The sequence below is a fragment of the Heptranchias perlo genome, chromosome 10, assembly GCF_035084215.1.
Source record: "Heptranchias perlo isolate sHepPer1 chromosome 10, sHepPer1.hap1, whole genome shotgun sequence".
Classification (NCBI taxonomy): domain Eukaryota; kingdom Metazoa; phylum Chordata; class Chondrichthyes; order Hexanchiformes; family Hexanchidae; genus Heptranchias; species Heptranchias perlo.
In genome coordinates this window covers 60,332,074-60,356,841 of record NC_090334.1, presented here as the reverse complement: position 1 = coordinate 60,356,841, position 24,768 = coordinate 60,332,074, and the positions used below count along the sequence as shown (strand labels likewise).

Genomic DNA, 24,768 nt, shown 5'->3' with positions numbered 1-24,768 from the left:
ACATAAAAGCAGAATTCTTGTTTTTTTTTTAAAAATGCAACCGCACTGATCTAAGATGGTTCTAGCAAATTTATGAAAAGTCTGTCTAGAACTTAAGTGGAGCTTAATATGTTCCATGGAATTTTCCTGCAGCATTTACAATTAACCACTTTTTTTTATTGTGGAAGGAAATAGTCTAATGTGCTTTCAAATAAAATGTCTATGTTCAAATTTTAAGGAGTTCACTTTACAACTTCAAATAATTCTCTTGCTGAAAAAACAGGCAGTCTGTAAACAGCAGGTTTGAGGTGGCTCATTTCACTGAACCATTACTATGTTGAACAAGCAGGACCTCCATACAGTCAGAACAGCTTCGAGGATCTGTGTAAAAGTTGTGCATTAAGCCTCAGACTGCTCCACACAGATTTCAACAGTGTATTCAGATCAACTTGCGGTTGACTAAAAGTTAATTATCAAGGCACTACTGCCGCTAATTGTAAAGTACTCCCATTTATTCAGCAGGGTAAGTATTTAATTGATCGCTGTCCATGGCCTGCAGTGTGCAAACATTTAAAGCACCACGTGGGTTAAATGCTGAGGCTACAATTTGTGGCACAATTCTCATACTTTCCAATTTTCATGTTTTTTTTGGGGGGGGGGGGGTGTTTTCAGTGTTCATTTTTGGCAGTTTTTCAGTTGAACCAACTTCAATATTTTATCTTTGTTCATTAAAAAAAAAGTACCAATTGGACAAAAAAAATTAGGCAATAGTGGACACATCTTTTCCACCCCCCAGAAAAGGAGAGAGGAACATGTTTGACTTTTTGGTCATGCCTTTCCTGTCGCAGATTAAAACCAGACTGATAGAGAGGTCCTGGTGAGAATATTTCATTAGTTTCGTAGTTTGGTATTTTAAATTGGCATTTTTAAACACAAAGATTTCTTTATGTTGGGTGGGGTTTTATCAGATCTTATTATTTCAACCCAAATCCCAGGAATTGGGTTGAAATATGTTCTGGGATGTTTATTTCAGCTCGTTAAATATTCATATCTTTGTTAAAACACATATTCAGTTTCGATAACAAATGTTCCAGTTAATTGTGGCCTCGAGTGCCGATAGTCCAGGTAACCAATTGAAAGCCTCTTAAGTGTGATAAATAAGGGACTCCCGTGATAATTCATGTGATTGTACATGTGACTAAGTTACGATTAAAATTGAAATGGTGCCAGTAGAAGGGAAGTCCAGCCAAGGCAGGAATGAGAAGAAAATAGCCTGAGTGAGTCTGGTACGTGGTCTTAAAAAAAAGGGACGCTAGATCCGCTGAAAGGGGATAATCAGGCATGTGTTGACTTGTAGACAAAGATGATTGAAAACTTGGATATAAAAATAGAAGGTGGTAAATGACAGTAGCAATTAAAACTGGCAGTGCATCAATATTGTACAACACCATCACAGGTGACAATAATAGTTAGAGATCATTTGCTGAATCTGCTCCAGATACTGACTTCTAATTCCCTTTTTGCACCTGTAGATTGGCAGCTAATCAACACATATATCATCCAATATATATAGCCCACTAAATGAATTATGAACAATATTAACCAACCAAAAAACCCGCAGTAAATGATGGGAATTCCACCAGAAAGGATGAACCATACCTTAGCATGTATATAAGGAATTCCTCTCATATCTGGTCTACTCTGGACCAACTGTTACTCTAAAGGAATACTGTATACATAAAAGGATCTTGCTTTAAAAGAGCTTCATTTAGAAAAGATATAAGTTAGTATTGCAGTGGGTGAAATAGACATCTACCTGGACAACACAAGAGTGAAATTTCTAATTCAGGTGGCAGATTTTATGATTTTTAAAATGCTGTGGTTACACTTCAGCTGCTGGGCCAAACTGGACATCTATGGATGGCTACCTCTAAATTGTAGGACAGCAACCACAGCAGTGATGGGTGAGTGGGATAGGATACGGATAGTAGAGCTTTGGATTAGCTAAAGTTTAGGGAGGGTGGGGGATGGGAGGCCAGTCGGGAGAGCATTGGAATTGTCGAGTCGGGAAGCAACAAAGGTATGGATAAGACTTTCAGCAACAGATGGGCTGAGGTGGAAGTAGATGGTTTTTGTGATGGAGAACATATGGGGTCAGAAGCTCAACTTGTGTCAAATAGGATGCTGATGTTGCAAACAGTCTGGTGCAGCCTGAGATTGTGGCCAAAAAGGGGATGGAATCGGTGGCAAGGTACGGAGTTTTTGGTGGGGGCCAAAGACGATGGCTTCGGTGGTCTTAATGTTTAGCTGGAGGAAATTGTGGCTCATCCAAGACTGGGGGGGAAATTCAATAGGGCCTATTATTGGGCGTAGGTAGCGTGATCTGCTATTAACCCACGCCCAATGGCCCCAATGCAGGCAGAACGAGAAGTTTATCCAACCTGAGTACTCACCATCAATCTGCATTGAAATCCAGGCCTTGCACGTCGATTCAATACAATTCGCACTTTCCACCAGCAGGGGGAGCCCCATTCTCTTAAAGGGAGGATGCCACTTCAAATCTCTTGAAGCTGGCCGGTTATTTGCTAAAAATAACAGTCTGCAGTTTGCATGGAGTCTGAATGGAGATCAGACATTGCACACATAAAACACAGATGCAGGTCCCGTCCCTATGTTTACACACTAATGAGTTATGTTAAAATAATGAATAAAGGTTGCACACTACTAAATCCCACATCCTGCAATCTGCATGCCAGACCTTACCAATCTGTCAATCTGAGTTGGTACCAGGCCTGCGAGAGAGCGTGCACCAAGGTTCTCTGCTGATGCACTAGAGGCCTTGGTGCAAGAGGTGGACAGAAGGAGGGACATCCTATATCCATGGGGGTGGGGGGGAGGGGTGGGCAAGAGGCCCTCCAGACATATATCCAAAAGGCAATGGGAGATAGTGGGGGACAAAGTCAATGCCAGGCACACAGCACCATGGACATGGATGCAGTGCAGGAAGAAGTTTAGTGCTTTGACACGAATGGTCAAGGTGAGTGAGTTCAACTGTCAAGTGGAGTCTCCTACCAACTGCACGACTAGCCTCATCCACTACTCCACGGACTATACCCCCATCACCCACATACCAACAAACTCTTAGAGTGTTCCAAACTTCTCCCACCCTTTGAGTGTAGAAGCATTTCCTAACTTCACTCCTGCACGTCCTGGCTCTAAATGTTAAGCTATGTCTCCGCATCCTGGTTTTCAAGTATAGGAGACCTCCAAAAACAGTTACAAATCAGCAGCCAGAAGCAATAATCCAGCCACTCAACTGTAAATCTTACACGGTCCCTTTAAATAGCTCTGGTGGATGTCCACCAGGCACTCTAAGACACGTTCAGACGGTTGTGGTCAAGAGTTGAGCGTTAAGTGCGAAAATGGTGTCTATCACTTTAAATCAGCATTGCACACTCCTTACTTTACATGCTTCAGGCATTCGGTATCTGCACATGCGCTAACTCCTATACCAAGATGGCATCCGGCACATGTCCCGCTGGAAACGGGCGTGCGCAGCCAAGACGCCATCTTGGATGTTCGAAAGGCCATGTAGCGTCGTAACAACTACATGGCCCATTTTAGCGCCCTGGGTGTCAGACAAGCAGTCTGACACCTCAAGAGAGGTGGTGGAGAGATAGAGCTGGTGACATCAGCGTTAATGCTGACCTCACGTCTTCGGATGATGTCGCCAAGGGGCAGCATGTAGATGAGGAAGAGGAGGGAGCCAAGGATAAATGCTTCAGTAACAGTGCAGGGGTGGGAAGAGAATCCATTGCTGGAGATGTTCTGGCTGTGATCAGATAGGTAAGAGTGGAACCAAATGAGGGCAGTCCCACTGATCTGGGTAATGGAGGAGAGGACGATAGTGTGGCTATCTGTGACAAAAACTGCAGAGATGTTGATAGGGAAAATGCAACACAGTCACGGAGTATGTCATTTGTGACTTTGGTTAGGGTCATTTTGGCAAGGACAGAAATCTGATTGAGAGATTCAAACATTGAGTTGCGAGAGAGATGGGTAAAGATTTGAGAGGCAACAACACGTTCATGAACATTAAAAAGGCAAGGGCGATTGGAGATGGGGTGGTGGTTTGTGAGGGGTTGAGAGTGGGTTTTTTGGGGAGGGGGATCTTGAAAGGAAGGACAACAGTACCTGAGAAGTGGGAACCATTTATAATGTCAGCTAGCATCGGGGTGAGGAAGAGGTGTTGAGTGGTAAGCTTGTAGTGGGAATGAGGTCAAGGGACAACTGAATGGGATGATCTCAATCTTAGTGACAAAGAAGTCCATGAGATCCTCACCCTTATTGTTGGAGGTGAGGGTGGAGGGGGCAGGGACAGTAGTTTAAGGAAACAGTTGGTAGTGGAGAATAGCAACTGGGAGCTTATTGATTCTTTCCAGAATGATCCAGGAGTAGAAAACTGTTTTGAAAGAGATGAGTCAGGCCTGATAGCTCGTGACATGGTCCAGTCAGATCTCATGATAGATGGCAAACCAGTTGTGCGTCAGACATGCTCAAAAAAATTCCCAGGTCATGTAATGGTTTGTTCATTTACACATTTAAATTCTGCTTAAATCAGCCAATAGACAATATGTTTCTTAATTTTATAGCTGTCCCTTACAACAGCTCTGATGATGGTGTTCTAGTCCACTAATGTATTATGTTACACTTAGAGTGATAGTGGGCTACAACATCACGCCTGGTTTCATTTAGTTTCAGCTAGGGGGAGGTCCTGAAGGGAAGTGAAATGATTTCTTTGAGGGGAATGAGAATCAACTTCACGATTGAATGAACCTGAATAATCTTCACGCACCGTTCACCAATCTGTTCATGGGTAATGCCATTTCGGCAACTTTTTTTCCCAATCAAAGAATTAACATTTTTTTTTAAATGGCCTTATCACCATGCTAATAAATAAAAAGACCAACTTTGCAAAACTACAATGGTGAAATCTTGCATCAGTACACAAGAGACTGGTCATTCAGCTCCAGGCATTACTCTATATTTATGTATTCTTTGAATAGCTCTGCCTACCCAATCCTTCCCAGCCCACTTGGAGAGTCAAGGAAGGATGCAGAAATCAATTGAGGTATGGTTACACAAGGGGTAGGCCCACTTTGTGTAGTAATAACAAGCATACTTGTACTGCCAAATAAAGTAAAAAGTGAATCAATATTACCACTGCAGGGGGCTCAGGAGAAACCAGGAGTTAGAGTGAGGTAGATAAAGTTGCTGGTCACTGAAATGGCCTGGTCCATATCCAGTAGCCTTACTTGGAGTACAGTAGACAGAGGCAACTCTTCCTAACAAAGGCACACGCTGCCCTGGGGAAAATGTTCCAGCTGTCAAGTATAGGGTCAGCCCTTCAGGGAAGGCAATGGAAATTTATCAGATAAGTGCGATCCTGAAACCTTTACTTCCGTGGGACAGATGGCCTGCACTTTAATGATTCTTCCAGGTGGGGTGAGCTCTTAACGGAAAGCTGGCTAGGATAGTGATTCTGGGCTCTTCTTTAGAGTGCTGATGGCTGTAACTAGGTCAAAGGAGGACCTGATCATGGATGTCCTGAGCACTCTGATGAAGACCACTATGTGAAGTACATCATCTGTTGGCAGGACCTAGGACCTTTAAAGGCTTACGATTTAGTTTGGACAAGAAATGGAAACTTGCACTTCATATGCTCAAGAGGATTAATAAGCACAGGTGGTACAGGTATTCATCTGCATGCTGTATCAGGCAACACCCTTGACCTGCCTCAGGAGTCACTCCATCACAGAAGTGGAAGGATTCCTCTCAAAGGTCTTTCCTCTTTTTTGCTATCTGGGGTACCAATTGCTGGGTGGCAAGAAGCCAAAGATTAGATTCTTCCTTTTCCAGGAATGGATTTGTATTGATACCCTGCAGGACCATCACCTACCTGAGGCTCCATAGTTACCAAATAGTTGAAGGACTTATGGACCCAGATTCAAACAGGGCCCCGAGGTTGGTGGTAATGTGTTCATATTTTACGGAGCTGTGCTACTCATCATTGTCACTCACGAGAAGCTCCTAGTACTTCCTCTCCATCTGTCAGTTGTCTAACAACCAACTAGTCACTATCCTCCTAATGGGAGGGGGGAGGTTAAGAGGATCTCAGAGATCAAGGTGGCTCCCAGATGACACACTTGGCAATGGAAGTTTGGAACCAAGCCAACCTTCTGTGGCAGACTGATGATTGACCAGCTACTCTGGGCCATTAATGGGATCTGGAGGGGTGGTTCTAAGCCTTGGTGGCTGCCAACCTATACCTAAGCGAGGTACACCCCCAGCAGGAGAGTGTGTACTTCATATAGAGTGAATAGAAACTCGCCCTGTGGAGATTTCTCAGCAGCTTGGTTTGGAGATTCTTAACCACGCTGATGGATTTCTGCATGTCAGACACCCAATTGATGAGAAGTAGTTTACCCATCACTGCATCTCAGGATATATTCTACACATGGTGCCACGAGATTAGGCACCATCGCAGAAGGACAATAAAAAGAATGTGGAGAAATCTGGTTAAGCAATTTTATGTCAGTGATATTGAAGAGCAGCAGGAAAACCTTAACTTCTAATGGGAACAAAAACTGCTTCAATAGCCAATTGTCTGGGCACGTTGACAAGGTACAGCACCAAGAATCAAGATGGCTTTTAAATCAAAATTTCAGATTGAAATATACCCTCAGACTGTTCTGATAGCTAAAGGGGGTACTGTATTTGTCAAAATTAAACCTAATTGAAGTTAGTGCAACCACTTTTTACTTCTGTGCCGCACACAGTCCAGACCATCCGGAGGTCATTAAACTGCACTGCAGTGATTGGAGTCAACATCAATTTATTTTTAAAGTGGAACTTGGTAGTTTACTCACAAACACAATCTTTTGCCAAATGTTGTTAGCTGTGCACTGGAGAAATCCAACTTGTAAAACTACACTTGGAAAAATCCAAACTCCCCCCTCTGAGGGCATTTTGACATCATTGCAGAAAGACTACACAAAGTCTGCAATTTTGCATATTTAAACCTCTCCACAGAAATTTGGTTCCTACAGGAAACACTTTTTTTAAAATAGAGAAAAAACATGATGGTGAACAGACTCCTTTAATAAAAAAAATTGCAAATGCATCTAAATTTTTACATGACTAAATCATGCTTTTTGAAAAAAATTCTCCATTTGTCAAACTTCAATTTTTTTAACACTTTTCTCTTGTCCTGAATTATTTTTCAGAGTTACTTACCTTTTCTCCTACAGACTTCAGACAGTTGCCGGTTAAAGTTTTTTCTGTCTAACAGTCATACTTAGTAACTGCAAGAAGTTTCAGATGGGAGCTATTACCTAAATTAGCCAGTTAGCAACAACATAATGTCCCATCCAAGTACTTTGGCTAACTTCTCTCACCTGGAATCTGTTTATTGGTGGACAAGTAAAGTAAGAGATTGTTGCAACACGAACCTGTCCCTGAAAGAATAAATAAATCAGGAAGTATAAAGAAAGGGTGGAAGGGAAGTGCCAAAAAGACTAGAATTATGAAAATGTGATGATTAAAAACATTTACTCAAAAGGAAGAAAATCTAGCCAAGACGTTTTCTCCCCCAACTTTCTCACCTCCTGCCCTGAAAGGGTGAGTTGTGCTAAGGTAATGGTTACATGGCCACCAACAGCCCTCCCGTACCTGGCACAAGAGATCATTGTTCATGTATGAGTTTGGCTGATGAAAGTCGACAGGCTATTTTACCATGGGGTCCATCACTGCCAAGCTTGAATTTGTCCTCAGTGAATGCATAACTTTGTAGCAGGGCACTCTATCTGGCATCTTTAGCAGCAAATGAGTCCATGGATATTGTCAGGTTTGAACCTATCACTTAAACTTAGTGCAGTGAAAGAAATCAACCAGTCCAACTCACCTCACCCCAGAATGCTGACAAAAATACCAAAAATTCCACAATTAAGTATAATAATGTAAACATGCAAGATACACATAAACCCTAAATTTCTTGCTTTTTCAGCCTTTTCATGTTTAATGTATTTTCTCTTGGCTTCATAAGCCTTCTGCCACAAACCATCCAAGAGCTCTCTCTTTGGGGTGGGGTTGGGGTTAGGAAGTGTCTAGTCATGATGCTCCAGCCATCATGGGTGGGGGCAGCTGGTCTTTTCCTGCCGTCATTTTCATATGTTTGTATGATGGCTTGTCCCCAGGTCTGTCAGGGCTATTCTTAAGTCAGATGGTGGGAATTAAGCAAAGGCTTAATATATCCTGTTTCTAGGTTTTGTCTCTCTCTTGTGGCACAACCGGAGGCCTCTCAAGACAGCCTTGCTGAGATCAGGAACCCAACATGTGGAGAACTGTGGGAGAGAAACCCATCCAATCAACTTTGTATGTTCAGCATTTTATTGCATCAATGAGCTGTATCACTGGGCCACATAAAGTTAAGTCTTTATTTTCAAAACTATAAATGTCAGCTCACAAAAGTTAAGGGTTTATATATGCCTTCCATTTTCCCATAGGAAAATCATATAGTTTTTCATATTGTTACTCATATTTTTGTCACTGGTGAATATTCTTGGACATCTCCACGATAGTAGGAGCAATGATCCAACATTTTTTGAACTGTATTCTCACAGGGGACATAAATTTGAATTGGTATAAAACATTTAACGATGGGCATCTTTTGAAACATTGGACTATCGCTGAATCAGAATTAAGTAACAATACAATTTTGTGGTTTCATAAGTTCACAGCATTTTCTGTTTTCTGTAGATAAAGATCTGTAACTCCAGTTTTTTTTTATTCATTCATGGGATGTGGGCATCGCTGGCAAGGCCAGCATTTATTGCCCATCACTAATTGCCCTTAAGAAGGTGGTGGTGAGCCGCCTTCTTGAACCGCTGCAGTCCGTGTGGTGAAGGTTCTCCCACAGTGCTGTTAGGAAGGGAGTTCCAGGATTTTGACCCAGTGACGAGGAAGGAACGGCGATATATTTCTAAGTCAGGACGGTGTGTGACTTGTGTGGGCAATGTGCAGGTGATGGTGTTCCTATGCGCCTGCTGCCCTTGTCCTTCTGGATGGTAGAGGTCGAGGTTGGAAGGTGCTGTTGAAGAAGTCTTGGCAAGTTGCTGCAGTGCAAATATAACAAAAAACAATTGTGCACTTCTTAATTCCTTCATCATCAGTTTTTTTTAAGTAATAGTGATTAAATATATTTCTACTCATCCATGCACTTTTCTGGTACCATTATCTGCAGTAGCATTCCCAGGTCAGATATAGCAGGAGCCAGATACAGTGTAAAATATCCCATACGCTACCCTGAGGATTTGTCTTAATGCCACACAGAGGACCAACTCCTACTTTGCAGACATGATTTTTTCCCACTTCCCACAGCACCCATTCTTGTGCCTTGCTGAGTGAGACTACCAAATTATAAGCAATTTTATGTTGTTGGTTTCTGCTTGTGAGAAAGTGGTTAGAGACGACTTAAAATCAGTTTAATAAAAGACCAGTACAGTTTGCAATAAGAGATCAGTCTGAACTAAATTCAAACTAGGGCCCTAAAGATGAAAATCAAACCTGCTCACTCAGTTCTGCATCTGTTTATTGTTTGCAAACAAAATGAAAATTTCTCATGTGTTGGATGGTAGAAAGGATGTGTGTCCATAATGTAGAATCCATCTTTCTCTTTCAGGTGCTGACTGACCTGCTTTGGATTTCCAGAATTTCTGTTTTCTAAAAAAAAGTATATTAAATACACACAACAGTTTCCTCAGGAAAGCTGTTTATTCCTTTTCCCCAGAGATCAATTTGACCAGTTCTTTATCATTTTAAATGCTGTTTCTTACAAATGTAACTTTGATTGTCTCCCTAGAACATTACACAAACATAATAAATGTACAAATGAAAGGGTTGGAACAATCTAGAATTTTCAGAAGCTTATGACAAGGAATTGATTTTTTGTGACAGGGAATTAATTTTTGTTTAACCAGTAGTTTTTAAATTTTACTTTAAATTTAGTTTTAAGGGTACATTTCAAATAAACAGAAGATTTTTCTACGTGTAAATTTTGCAGTTAAATTTTTCTGGTTTTGGCTCAGAAACAAGAAAAGAAACAAGACACAGACATTTAATGATCTCAACAGAAATGAACTAAAACAAAAAAAGCACTTTGATAACTATAACATTTCATGGTTGCCTACAGAGAGCAATTTTCCATCAAAGGTAGGCTGTACATTTAAAAGTAAATCTTAGAAGCATGTAATAGCATTTTTATAATGTGTATGGTTCTGCATTTGCAAGCAGCAGCTCATAAACATTCTTGGGAAAATTTATTGCGATTAACTGAACTTTTTCTTTCAGAAAACAGAAGGTTTAAAGCTGGCACTCAGCGAGCCTCAGCTTTTTGCTGTGTAGTTTTCGAAAAACTGAGCTGGCTCAGTCATATATTTACAAGTCACCTTTTCATCCGAACTAATTCAAACCAGATGCTCAAGCTCCGCAAGGGCCATAGTCACCTCAGACATCCCGGTAAAATGCGCCCCCACCCCCACTTCCTTGTCTTTTTTTCTTCATCTGATTCTTTTCCCCCCTCATTAATTTGCTTCTCTTTCTCAGATGACCAGAATGTTTGTTTTTAAAGCTTTCTTGCAGAAGAGCAACTTGGAAAATGAATTTCTACCTGGTAACCGCTTTAACCCTTTAAAGGTGCTCAAGGCAGACTTTTGGGGGACACGACACTTTTATGGCAGCCCAGCCCAAATCATTGCTCGTCGCAAATCAGTAAGGTCCCTGGAAATGAGAACTGCCACAATCTTTCTAACAACATTGGGGCGCATTTTAAAAGTGCAGCTTTTCATCCAAAATTAGGCTTGCAAGCAAGCAAATCAAGGACACGATTTAGCCATTTACACATCAAAAATTAGATATACAGCAACACCGAAACCTATGTAAGTTCCAAGTTGCTTTATTGGAGTTTAGACTTGTATGAAAATACTGTATATAAAAATTAAAAGCAACTGCAAAATAAACATGTCAGCTTCCATTGTTGACATTTTGCCCAATCACTGGTAATTGAAATGTTAGTTTAACTTTATTGTACTATTCTATTGCCCAGTGGTCACATCAGCTGAAGTGCATGCAGATCATCCGTGAAGTAATTTCAACAGAAGTTGGCCCAAGATAGTCAGATAAATTGCTGGAGAAATGATATTTACATAAGTTAAATATTGCTAAAGGCAAAATGAATTTAAAGTCATGAACATCATATGAAGATCCATGAGTGGTATATTTTATGTTCAACCTAACATGTCATTTAATTAGTTACCTCCATCACAAGTCTAACATTTTTTATACATACCAGTGAATCCCCTGTAGTGCTACCAATGGTAAGTCAGAGGATAGGTGTATCTCCTACCTGTGCATGATATGTTTGTTTTCATGTTCATTTTTTGTCACCTGTTTTACTTTTCTGGTTCTCTTTTTGGTCTTTTGTTTTTTCCTTTTGTGTTGGTGATGTGGCATGGTGGGGAAGAGAGTCACAGAGGTTGGATACATTATTTCTCAAATGGTAGGTGCAGGGAAATTGTGGACCATAGTCCTTGATGGTTATACTTGTAATAGTGGATCATCATGCCACTTTCGACTTGCCGGTGGATATCGCTGTGTTCTGCTCTATCTCTTTCCCATGTCCATTTGTTTCTCTACCGCTTTTCTATCTGTCTGTGTCAATCTGTGCTTGATGTGTAGTTAGTCACCCGTCTATGTTGGATATGCTGTTTTTCTTTCTCTTTCTGATGTATTTCTTTGCTCTGAAGCCTTTCTCTGACCACATCTCTTTTTCTCCCCATTCCTGTGCCCGAGATGTCTTTGGCTCATATTGATTTGTTCTAATGTGTTAATTCCACATCTACTCATTGGCTTATGGCTCCAATCTCTTTATTTCCTATATCTTAGAATCATAGAATAAAATAGGACGGAAGGAGGCCAATCGGCCCATCATGGCTATGCCGACTCTTTGAAAGAGCTATCCAATTAGCCCACTCCCCTGCTCTTTCCCCATGGCCCTTGTTACACGGCGCTACCATCTCGGAGCCTCCTAGAACTTTCCATACTTAAAACACTTTTTATAGTTTACAGAACACAAAACAAACTACACAGTACATTAGACTCAGCAGGACCAAGAAAACTCTCCAACTCCCAGCCTCTTCCAGTCCTTTCACTTCTGTTGAACCTCACCCTTTTATTCTTACCTGGCTGGGGGGAAATCCACTTAACAATTACCTTTTAAAGCAAGGTTCTTAAAGGGTCAATACCCTTCCTCTTAAAGCCGAGGTTCTTAAAGGGGCAATAACCTTACTCTGGTATCAGGGCCCTCATTAGCCTGCGGCTGACATACCAGCCCTCAATCACCTGTTACACCCTACAAATATTTATTTTTCAAGTATTTATCCAATTCCCTTTCGAAAGTTACAATTGAATCTGCTTCCACCACCCTTTCAGGCAGTGCATTCCAGATCATAACGTCTCTGCCTCTTTCTCTTCCCATATCTGTATTTTTGTGTTTGAGAAAAGTGAAGTATGGGAGCACATCTGGAGGAGGCATGGCAGCAGGAGGTGATATTTCAGTTCCGCATCTGCTCCCTTGTTTCTGCCTCCAATTTCTCTGTTTCACCTATCTGTGTCTCTGACGTTCCCTGTATCTGCAAGATTTTAGCTGGAAAAGGAAGGCTTGGGAGCAGTTCCGGTAAGGCCATGACAGCAGGAGTCTAGGGATGGCAGAGGGCAGGATTTTGGGGAGAAGGCCAAAGGCATCACGTTAGGAGGCCGAGGAGCAGCTGCAGGGCCACAGAATGAGGCCTGTGAACATCTGGAGGGCAGGCTGCAAAAGGGGAAAGACTGAAGGCAGCACAGCACGAGGCCTGGGAGGTGCATGCTACACAGAAAGCATGAGAAGAGGACCTGACCACCAAGTAGTTTTTTATATTAACCATCAGAAACAGCTGCAGGGCTACAGCAGGAGTTGGCACGCTACAGGAGCAGGCAGCATAAGAATATTAGAACATGAGAACATAAGAAATGGAAGCACGAGTAGGCCATACTGCCCCACGAACCTGCTCTGCCATTCAATAAGATCTTGGCTGATCTTCGACTTTCCTGCCCTATCCCCATATCTCTTGATTCCCTTAGTGTCCGAATATCCATTGATCTCAGTCTTGAATATACTCAACAACTGAGCATCCACAACCCTCTGAGTGAAGAAATTTTTCCTCATCTGAGTCCTAAATGGCCGACCCTTTATCTTGACCCTAGTTCTAGACTCTCCAGCCAGAGGAAACAGCTTCTCAGCATCTACCCTGTTAAACCCTCTAAGAATTTTATACGTTTCAATGAGATCACCTCTCATTCTTCTAAATTCCTGAGAATATAGGCCCATTCTACTCAATCTCCCCTCAAAGGACAACCCTCTCATCCCAGGAAACAATCAAGTGAACCCTCTAGTAAATCCATCCTTAGATAAGGAGACCAAAACTGTACACAGTACTCCAGATGTGGTCTCACCAGAGCCCTATATAATTGCAGCAAGACCTCCTTACTCTTATACTCCAACCCCCTTGCAATAAAGGCTAACATACCATTTGCCTTTCTAATTGCTTGCTGTACCTGCATGTTAACTTTCTGTGATTTGTGTACAAGGACACCCAAATCCCTCTGACTACCAACATTTCTTAGTCACTCACCTTTTAAAAAATATTCTGCTTTACTATTCTTCCTACCAAAGTGGATAATTTCACATTTCCCCACACTACACTCTATCTGCCACCTTCTTGCCCACTCACTTAACCTGTCTAAAGACCTTTGCAGGTGTGTCCTCCTCACAGATTACTTTCCCACCTAGCTTTGTATCATCAGCAAACGTGGATACATTACACTCAGTCCCCTCATCTAAGTCATTGACATATATTGTAAACAGATGAGGCCTAGGCACCCTTGCGGCACCCCACTATTTACAACCTGCCAACCTGAAAATGACACGTTTAGTCATACTCTTTGTTTTCTGTCCATGAACCAATCCTCAATCCATGCTAATATATCACCCCCAATCCCATGAGCCCTAATCTTGGGTAAAGCACAAGTAGGCCCAAGACAGTGCAGGGAGATTGTAGAGAAGGCAAGAAAATGGCAAGAGCAGATACAATCTGGGGCACAGCACAAGGCAGGACATTGTGAAGAGTCCTTGTGAAGAGCAGGACAAAGCTCAGGAGAAGGGGAAGGTGGGGCAAAAGGAGGCTGGAAAGCACCTGTGGGGCAGGCAAGGAGTACACTCAGAAGACAAATGAAGCTCCAATGACAGCAGACCTGGCAGATGGCTAAAGCAGCAAAAGGGCCAAAGCAGGAGGCAGAGTAGGTAAGCAATGGGACTGGGGAGGCAGAACAGCACCACCTATTAACAGGATGCATGCAATTATGTCATGGTGGGTAAGAGTTTATAATTGCAATTAGTCATTATAAATGTTTGCATAGGCAGTTTCCATTGCAAAATGTTACTCAAAATCGTAACAAAGGAAGTTGGGTAGAAGTGTGCTCATACACAAGACTTTTCTAATATATTAGTTGATCTCCCAAGATGTTACACGTAGGGAGTCAAGACCAAGTGTAGACTTCAGGTGAAGTGAAGTTAGAGGGTAGGGGATAATTGGACCAGGACGCACAGACATAATTCAGTTGATGTTTTAAAGTCACACATTCTGTACTTATATTAATAATTTGATTTTATATTATTTATAGTTAAATAACAAAATGTACTGGCAATTTTACAAGCAGATAAGTACACTTCTTCAAGTATAGGAATTTCTCTGCAGCACAGCACCACCAGTGGTGGGAGGGTGTAATTACAGTGTGACAAGTTTACATAGGCATAATGTAGACATAGGTATTGTTGAGGGATGGTCAGTAAAGTAAATAAGAAGGTGATATGAAATGTACGCAGAGTGAGACTTTTGAGACATCTTTTTGAAAGCTTTTATGATCTTGTTAGAAATAGTGTACACAGGAAATCTTCCCACTATGCTTACAATATCACTAACACAAGCAAGCTGAGGGAGTCTCCCCGCCAAGTTCTTTAATTTATATGAATCACCATTCATTAAGATAAAAATTCCCAATTTTCTTCAAGGCAGAGTGAGCTGGACAATATTATTTCCTTTGTTTCTTCTCCAGAAAAGGGAAGGTCCTGCCCTTGAATTCAGGCTTCTTTTATACAGCCACCTTCACATTGATGCTTGGATATATATTATAATTTCAGGCCAACCCAACTTCTTAGGAACTTTAAAAATACTTCTTAATGTTATGAGAGAAGGGATACTCCGACCTGCTCTCTCATAACATTTAAAAAAGAGCTGCCCAGGGAGCAGAGTTCTGCCCATCCATTGGAGCATCATTCTCATGGAGAGTCTTAGACATTCCTAAAGCACAATCCTTACTGTCTCTGCCTGTGTCATGTTCTATCTTAGGACATGGAAATCTGAAAGGAACATGAAAGGGAAATGAGAATGATTCCCATCAGTAAAACATATATGTTATACAAAGTGATGGGTTACATCTATATAGGATTCTCAGAATAAATTAAGACATTCAAAAGTACTGCTAAGTGTATAGGATAGCTATTTCAGTACTTATCTTAAGTAATGTAAATGAAACTTACATTATGATGAAATGCTAACTTAAAAGGACACAGCTTACCACTAGTAAACAAAGAAAGAACTTGCATTTATACATCACCTGATCACATCCACAGGATTCCCAAAGTGCTTCATGGCCAATGAATAACTTTTGAAGTGCAGTCGTGTTGTTATGTAGGCAAACATGGCAGCCAATTTGCGTACAGCAGGTCCCTTAAACAGCAATTAGTCTGTTTTTGGTGATATTGGTTGAGGGAGGAATGTTGGCAAGGACACCAGGAAAACTTCCTGCTCTTCTTCAAATAGTTTCATGGGATCTTTTACATTCAGGTGGATGGAACCTCGATTTAATGTCCTATCCAAATGATGGCATGTCTGACAATGCAGCACTCTCTTAGTACTCCACTGAAATGTCAGCCTGGATATGTGCTCAAGACCTGGAGTAGGGCTTGAAGCCACAACCTGCTGACTCAGAAAGAAAAGTACTACAGAGCGAACCAAAAAATAAAAATAAACAAAAGAAACTGCAAATGCTGGAAATCCGAAATAAAAACAAAAAATGCTCGAAATATACAGCAGGTCTGTCAACCTCTGTAGAGAGAAAAAGGAGGTTAACGTTCAGGTGTCAGCCTTTTTATCTCAGCTTACCACCATGCTAGTATAAGTGACCCAGTGATCCTGTTTCTGGCCCTGTTAGGTTTCTTCTGCTGGATTGAGGGGATTACACATTTCTACGTACCATTTATTTCTTCCAGCTGTAGCACCGGAGCAGATGATTTCCCCCTGTGAATGATCTCTTTCCCCTTTGCCCTGGTAGCCTGCCTGGTTCTAGAGATTTTCTTCTTGGCTTTTGCTTTGAGCTCCTCAATATCCCAGTGGACTGAGGAGCCATTATTTACTTTACTGGCCGTGCCTCATCAAATTCAGTTTTTTTGCCCCCGTGGTCATTTTTTCCTTCCCAAACAGTTTGTCCTCATTTTTGAGCATCTCTCCTAGGAGGGTACTAATTTCCTTCCCTTTGCCTTGAAGGAACTTTCAACATAAAGGACTAAAATTCTCTCCATCTCTAAAATGGGAGATTTGTGTCATTGACACACATTACAGTAACACTTTCAGTTTGTTTTTTCTGATATTTTCCTGGCCACAGGCCCTTTGAAATTACTCAATCTACAAAACTGCAATTTGTTACTGAACCAGAAATGTTCATTTGTTTTGTGGCGTGAACAGTAATTAGAAAATTAATGCTCAAATTCCTTTCATTCTTAAAACATGTAAATATATTGACACTACGTACTATTCGTACAGGGGTAAAGTAGGGTGAACAAGAAGGTAACTGAAACTTTTAATGTGATAGTTAATATTTAGTAAAAGCACAGTTGTCTTCTGTATGGATTACAATTGTCAAAGAGACCCCAAACAGTGCATGGAAATGTACTTATTTTCAGCAGAAATTCACTTTGCAGCATAGGCCAAGAAAATAAAAGAAGCCTGCAGCTTTCAAACTTATTAAAGGCCGGCTCAATGGTTGAAAGTGGAGCACAGCCAGACACTTTTCCACTTGCAGTGATGATGTTTACTCTGGCTCAGGGTTCTGCAAATTGCAGCCACGACATCAGTTATTTTTCCATTCTGCTGGGTTCACTCTTTTTCCTTATTGTTTTTCCACACTGCTTTATTGCTTTTTAAGTTTCCAATATCTCTCTCAAATTCATTAAATTGTGTGCCCACTGACCTCCACAAAATCTGTTCACTTTCTGATCCTTGTTTCAAATATTTAAGATTTCACCTCTTTTGTGTTTGTTTTGATGTCTCAAATTTTCTCCAAATGTGTTTTAGATTTAAAAAAAACGAGAAATAATGATTACCAAAACAGACAACTGATGCCATGACATCATTAGACATATTGAAAACTATACTCCTATCAGACTTGCTTCCCCTGAGAAAGTTTTTAACTAAAAATTAAATCCTCCGGAAGCTTGTTCAGTGGAATGTTATATTTATTATAAATAGTACTATACATTGTGCTGCAATGGTCTCTCCGGAGAGGTTAACATAGTGGTAAAAACCCTTCTAAACTCCTACATACAGTCCATTAAAATTACTGGGATCCACAGGGAGAAATACACCCCTCCTCCTAAACCCGATGTGGGATCGCTCAGAAAATATCAGTTGAAATTGCAGGAAACGGCATATTTTGATGTGTAATTTTTCAAAGAGGGAGCATGGCCCATGACCCCCGCCCCCATTCCCTCCCAGGAGGAGTCTATGCCCCTCCTTATGAGTCTTGCTTGTGGCACTGATTGACATACATAGTTATTTAGAACATAACTGGAAACAGCGCAGTTAGATGATTAGTCAGATACATAATGCAGGTATTAATGAAGTCAGCTAAAAAGGACTGAAGTTGTCTTCTATTGAAATTCAGGCACTATAGACAATACTAAATTATATATATTCCAAGGAGATCTTTGACATCAAAAGTGTTAGGCCTAGAAATTCAGCTGCGCATCCTCCTATGCTTCCAATATGGCGGACAGGAAGCACGCACACATTTCCGTCAGGAGTGCTCCTCCCGACCCCACATTAAAAGAACCCAGGTCACTCCCCGCTGCCGGTTACCGCTAGTGTTGCAGTGGCCCGATCTTCAGTGACGCTTCGCCAGGCAAGCTGCCTCGTACTCTTCACAGCTCTCCCGCTTCATAGAAATGAGGCCAGAGGCCCAATATTGCAGGCGCCTCAGGCCTCACCATTCAGGCGCAGGGACCCTATTCTACAACACCCCCCCCCCACTCCACAAAATGTGCCCAAAAATGTGCGCACCTGTATTTCTAGCCCTTAGCCTTCTTAGGTCTTTCTTGGGCTTACACAGAAATCTAGATCAATATCAAAATGTTCCTTAATTAATACAAACATGTGAAATTGATGAGCAGGAAAATCATAACTAGACTTTTTCTACCCCTCCTCACAGCCATGTAATCTCCTGGAAGAAGTTATAAAGCAGACAAAAAAACCCAGGGCCAATAAGGGAAAAAAAAATCAGAAATATTTCTTTCCGACCTCCTCAGACGATCGAAGCCAGCCCAGGAGATCACATTGACCATGTGTATGTTAACTGTTAATCCACATACCTTTTATATGATGCGACCTCTGCCCCAGCCAAGAACTGGTCCAGCTCCCTCTTGAAGGCTCGCAGAGAGTCAGCACGCACAGCACAAGCCAGCAATGCATTCCAGAGGCTCACAACTCTCTAGGGAAAAGAAGAACCCCCCTAACATCTAGCCTATTCCTACTTTTGTGCAGTTTCCTCCCCAATCTGTCAAACTGAAATAATGGGCCCGATATTACCAGGGCGACGGGTTCGCGGCGGGGGGGCTATTGGGCGTGTGGGTAAGCGCCCGGTGAAATCAATCTGCCCCATGTGCAATCGCAGGCTGGTTGGATCCACTTACCTCTTGTTCCGGGTTCCCCGCTGCTGAGCTGCACGTCGGGCGGGCTGCGCATGCGCAGTAAGGTCTGTCAGCTGGAGGAGCTCTATTTAAAGGGGCAGTCCTCCACCGACTGATGCTGCAAAAATAGGAAAAATTACAGCATGGAGCAGCCCAGGGGGAAGGCTGCTCCCAGGTTTAATGATGCCTCACTCCAGGTATCATTGGATGGGGTGAGGAGGAGGGGGAGGACAGAGATCTTCCCCCTGGCGGGCGGGAGGAAGCGGCCTGCCTCTGCCACCAAGAAGGCCTGGCTCGAGGTGGCAGAGGAGGTCACCAGCACCACCAACATATCGCCCACCTGCATACAGTGCAGGAGGTGCTGCAATCACCTAAGTAGGTCAGCCAAAGTGAGTACACTTACTCATTCCCCTACACTCCATCTGCCACATCACTGCCCCCACCCCACATCTCCTTCTGCACTGCCAACACTACTCTATCACATCACTCCTCACACCCACTGAACCCTCATCCTCATCTTACCTGCACTTACTCACCTCGCCAGTACTCATCCCACCACTACCACTCAACCCAATCCTCATACAATCTCACGGCTCTATCTCATACTCACCCTCTCATGCATCTCTTTCACAGTCAGCCTCACTCAACCTGCCACTACCTGTGCTGCAGCCACAGGCCATGCATCACATATGTGCAGTAGGCAGCGTACGGCAAACGTGTCGTGAGTATGAAGGGGATGCACAAGGGTGTTTGAGGGTTTGTCATGGTTTTTACTTATATTGAATTTCTGATCAACTCACATTACATATTATATTGGCACCACTACTGTCACGTCTTTGCGAATCTTGTCTGGTTTGTGCAATAATGCCCTTTCCTCAGGATCACAATGAAGATCCACACCTGATGCCACCCATTGTGTCACTGCAGAGTGGGTGTAGGTGTATTTGCAGGGCTCTTTTGTGCAGATGACTGAGAGACGTCGGCGATGTCCCCGGTGGCACCCTGGAAGGATGTGGAGGAGAAGTTGTTGAGGGCAGTGGTGACTTTGACAGCGACAGGTAAGAAGATGGTGCTCGGGCCAGCTGGGAGCAGCTCGGCATGAAGGAGGCTGCAGATGACCACGACTACATGTCGAGTGACTCTGATCCTCCATGTGCACTGCTGCTCAGAGAGGTCCAGGAAGCTGAGCCTCGGTCTGTAGACCCTGTGGCGAGGGTAGTGCCCTCTGCGACGCATCTCTCTCTGTGGTTGCCCTCCCTCCTGCTGTGCAGGTGGAGGTGTCACAGCACTGTGTTGTGGAGCTCCACGTGTCAGAGGAGGACGGCGTGGCCGGCGAGGCTGGTGATGCTGTTCGCCCTCCGAGGAGGTCATGACTGCAGCTACGGCGACCCCCATCCAGAAGATGTACATCTGAGGGGGTCCGCAAGGTAGGTACATGTCTCTGGACCCCGGGGTAAGTGTGCAAGTTGGTGAATTTGATTGTTAGGAGGAGGGTGGTGGAGGCCAAACTTTGTCCAAAGTGACAGAGTGGCCTCCTGCAATGAGTGAGGGTCTCCCCCCACCACCTGTCAAATGGACCTTTGCAGCTGCCACAGGCTGACAGCTGCAACACGTTCATTTGAACTGGGAGTGTTTCCCCCAGTACGGGAAACAGTCCCAGTTGTTTGTAAAATCCCAACCCTCCTAAAATGTCTCGTTAATCAGGTCTGTAAATGACCTGAAATACCAAAATAAATAGCTTAAGTGGCACCTCGCCGCTTTAATTGCCGACGGGAGTCCCACATGCGGGGGCTGCACGCGCATGTCAGCGCATCTGTGGGAAACCCAGAAGTGGGCGGGTTGGAGCCGGGCTCCCGACCCGCCCCGGGAATCCTCAATTTTTGTGCCCCCCCGCCAGGAACGCACCCGATCGTGGGTGCTAAAATTGACCCCAATATATCATTAGACACAATCCAGCCCTTTCATTATTTAATAAACCTCTATCAGGCCGCCTCTAAATTTGCGTTGTTCTGAAGTAAATAGGCTCAGCTCTTTAAGCCTTTCTGAGTAACTAAGGTTCTTTAAGCTAGGAATCATTCTTGCAGCTCTTCTCTGAACCTTTTCCTAGGCCACTATATCACCCACCATGTGAGTGGACCAAAACTGGGTGTGGACTTGCATTTATAATAATGCCTTATCATGTCTCTCACAAAACACATCCAATAACTTTCTTTGAAGGGCAATGATTGTTGTTAAGTGGAGAAGTGTGGTGGCCATTTCACATACAGCCTGATCCCACAAACAGAAATGAGGTGAATGACCAGTTAATCTATTTTTGGTGTTAATCTATTTACTCTATTTGAGTTTTTAACAATTATTTAATCCTAATATTTTTCTCAAAGATTATTTTGACTTCACTGCAGTCACATATATTAGCAGTCTTGCTCCGTCACCAAGTGTACAAAGAAATCATTTACTAAATTAGAAAAAGGTATTAATTTTGATGACAGACTATATCCAACAATGGAAAAAAAGACGAGTGGGTAAAATCTGCATTATACCAGCTAGATTTCCCACTGAGGATTTCCCTATATTAAAGTAAAATAAACTTACTTGATGAATGGTTCCATTGCATACTCAAGCTTCATTAGCAAGTTTGGCACAAATGGATCAACATGAATGTTTCCATAGTTAGCTGAAATGACCCAACTATGGTGACACAAAGTTGCTAAAAATTAAGCCTGGGAGATGAGGTTGATCTTGTATCCTTTGTGAAATGCCACAGGTGAGTTCTAAATGCCACACTTAATGTTACAGCCACTTACTTTGCCCAGGAACAGCATATGCTGTTTCTTTATCTAATAACAGACTGGCTGAAAGGCAGGGTTTTCAGAGTACACATTGGTATGATGGCAGTTTGAAACAACAGTGGAGAGTGGGTTAGAGGGTCAGATGCTTTGTAGGTGGTCTGCAGTTTCAAGAGCATAAGAACAGGAGTAGGCCATCCAGCCCCTCAAGCCTGCTATTCAATTAGATCATGGCTGATCTGTATCTTAACTCCAGTTACTCACATTTGCTCCACATCCCTTGATACCCTTGCCTAACAGAAATCTATTGATCTCAGTCTTGAAAGTTCCAATTATCCCCTTTTGGGGAGAGAGTTCCAGATTTCCACTACCCTTAATGTGAAAAATTGCATCTTGATTTCACTTCTGAATGAAATAGCTCTAATTTTAAGATTATGCCCCCTTGTTCTGGATTCCTCCACCAGAGGAAATAGTTTATCTGTATGTACCCTGTTGAAACCGTAGGTGGAAGGAGTATCAGTGGGAGGGCATTTTGGTGGTAGTGATCATAATACAGTTAGATTTTGCATAGTTATGAAAAAGGACAAAGATAGAACAGGTGTTAAAGTTCTCAATTGGGGAAAGGCCAATTTTACTAAGCTGAGAAGTGATTTAGCAAAAATGGACCAGAAACAGCTACTTGAAGGTAAATCAGTGTCAGAGCAGTGGGAGGCATTCAAGGGGGAGATTCAAGGGGTGCAGAAGAAACATGTTCCCACAAAGAAAAAGGGTGAGACTGCCAAATCTCGAGCCCCCTGGATGTCAATGAGTATACAGGGTAAGATAAGGCAAAAAAGGAAAGCTTATGTCAGAAACTGAGAGCTCAATACTGCAGAAAGCCTACAGGAGTACAGAAAGTACAGGGGTGAAATTAAAAAGGAAATTAGGAAAGCAAAGAGAGGGCATGAAAAAATATTGGCAAGTAAAATCAAGGAAAACCCAAAAATGTTTTATAAATCCATGAAGAGCAAGAGGGTAACTAAGGAAAGAATAGGGCTATTAGAGACCAAAAAGGTAACCTATGTGTGGAGGTGGAAGATGTTGGTATGGTTCTTAATGAATACTTTGCGTCTGTCTTCACAAAAGAGAGCGACGATGCAGATATTGTAGTTAAGGTGAAATATTGGATGGGATAAACATAGTGAGGGAGGAAATATTAAGGTGATTAGCATCTTTGAAAGTAGACAAATCACCAGGCCCAGATGAAATGTATCCCAGGCTGTCAAAAGAAGCCAGGGAGGAAATAGCGGAGGCTCTGACCATCATTTTCCAATCTTCCCTGGATATAGGCGTGGTGCCGGAGGATTGGAGGACTGCTAACATTGTACCATTGTTTAAAAAGGGAGAGAGGGATAGACCGAGTAATTACAGGCCAGTCAGTCTAACCTCGGTGGTGAGTAAATTACTGGAATCAATCCTGATAAACCGTCACTTAGAAAGGCATGGATAAATCAAGGACAGTCAACACAGATTTGTTAAGGGAAGTTTGTGTCTGACTAACCTGATTGAATTTTTTGGGGCGGTAACAAAGAGGGTTGATGAGGGTAATCCGTTTGATGCAGTCTACATAGATTTTAGCAAGGCTTTTGACAAGGTCCCGCATGGCAGAGTGGTCAAATAAGTACAAACCCATGGGATCCAAGAGAAAGTGGCAAGTTGAATCCAAAATTGGCTCAGTGGCAGGAAGCAAAGGGTAATTGTCGATGGGTGTTTTTGCGACTGAAAGGTGTTTCCAGTGGGGTTCCACAGGGTTCAGTACTAGATCGTTTGCTTTTTGTGGTACACATTAATAATTTGGACTTAAATGTAGGAGGCATGATTAAGAAGTTTGCAGATGATACAAAAATTGGCCATGTGGTTAATAGCGATGAGGAAAGCTGTAGACCACAGGAAGATATCAATGGACTGGTCAGGTGGGCAAAAAAGTGGCAAATGGAATTCAATTCGGAGAAGTGTGAGGTAATGCGTTTGAGGAGGGCAAACAAGGCAAGGAAGTACACAATAAACGAGAGGATACTCAGAGGTGTAGAGGAAGTGAGGGGCCTTGGAGTGCATGTGCACAGATGCCTGAAGGTAGCAGGACAGGTAGATAAGGTGATTAAGGCGGTTTACGGGATACTTTCCTTTATTAGCCGAGGCATAGAATATAAGAGCAGGGAGGTTATGCTAGAACTGTATAAAACACTCGTTAGACCACAGCTTGAGTACTACGTACAGTTCTGGTCATCACATGACAGGAAGGATGCAATTGCACTAGAGATGGTACAGAGGATATTTATGAGGATGTTGCCAGGACTGGAGAATTTTAGCTATGAGAAAAGATTGGATAGGGTGGGGTTGTTTTCTTTGGAACAGAGGAAGCTGAGGGGTGATTTAATTGAGGTATATAAAATTATGGAGGGCCTAGATATAGTGGATAGGAAGGACCTATTTCCCTTAGCAGAGAGGTCAATAACCAGAGGGCATAGATTTGAAGTGATTGGTAGAAGGATTAGAGAGGAGCTGAGGAAAATGTTTTTCACCCAGAGGGTGGTGGGGGTCTGGAACTCACCGCCTGAAAGGGTAGTAGAGGCAGAAACCCTCAGCACATTTAAAAAGTACTTGGATATGCACTTGAAGTGCCGTAACCTACAAGGCTACGGACTAAGTGCTGGAAAGTGGGATTAGGCTGGGTGGTTCATTTTCGGCCGGCATGGACACGATGGGCTGAATGGCCTCCTTCTGTGCCGTAAATTTTCTATTTCTATGATTCCAAACCCTTTATCATTTTAAAGACCTCGATTAGATCACCCC

General features: G+C 42.6%; 1 long non-coding RNA gene across 1 annotated transcript in view; it reads right to left on the bottom strand.

The window, feature by feature from the left end:
* Positions 1-8,417: 8,417 nt before the first annotated feature.
* LOC137326169 (uncharacterized) overlaps positions 8,418-24,768 on the bottom strand; it is a 79,849-nt gene continuing 63,498 nt past the window's right edge. Inside the window, exon 3 of the long non-coding RNA XR_010964128.1 lies at positions 8,418-9,152. This is a non-coding gene — a long non-coding RNA (uncharacterized lncRNA). The remainder of the gene's footprint in view (positions 9,153-24,768) is intronic.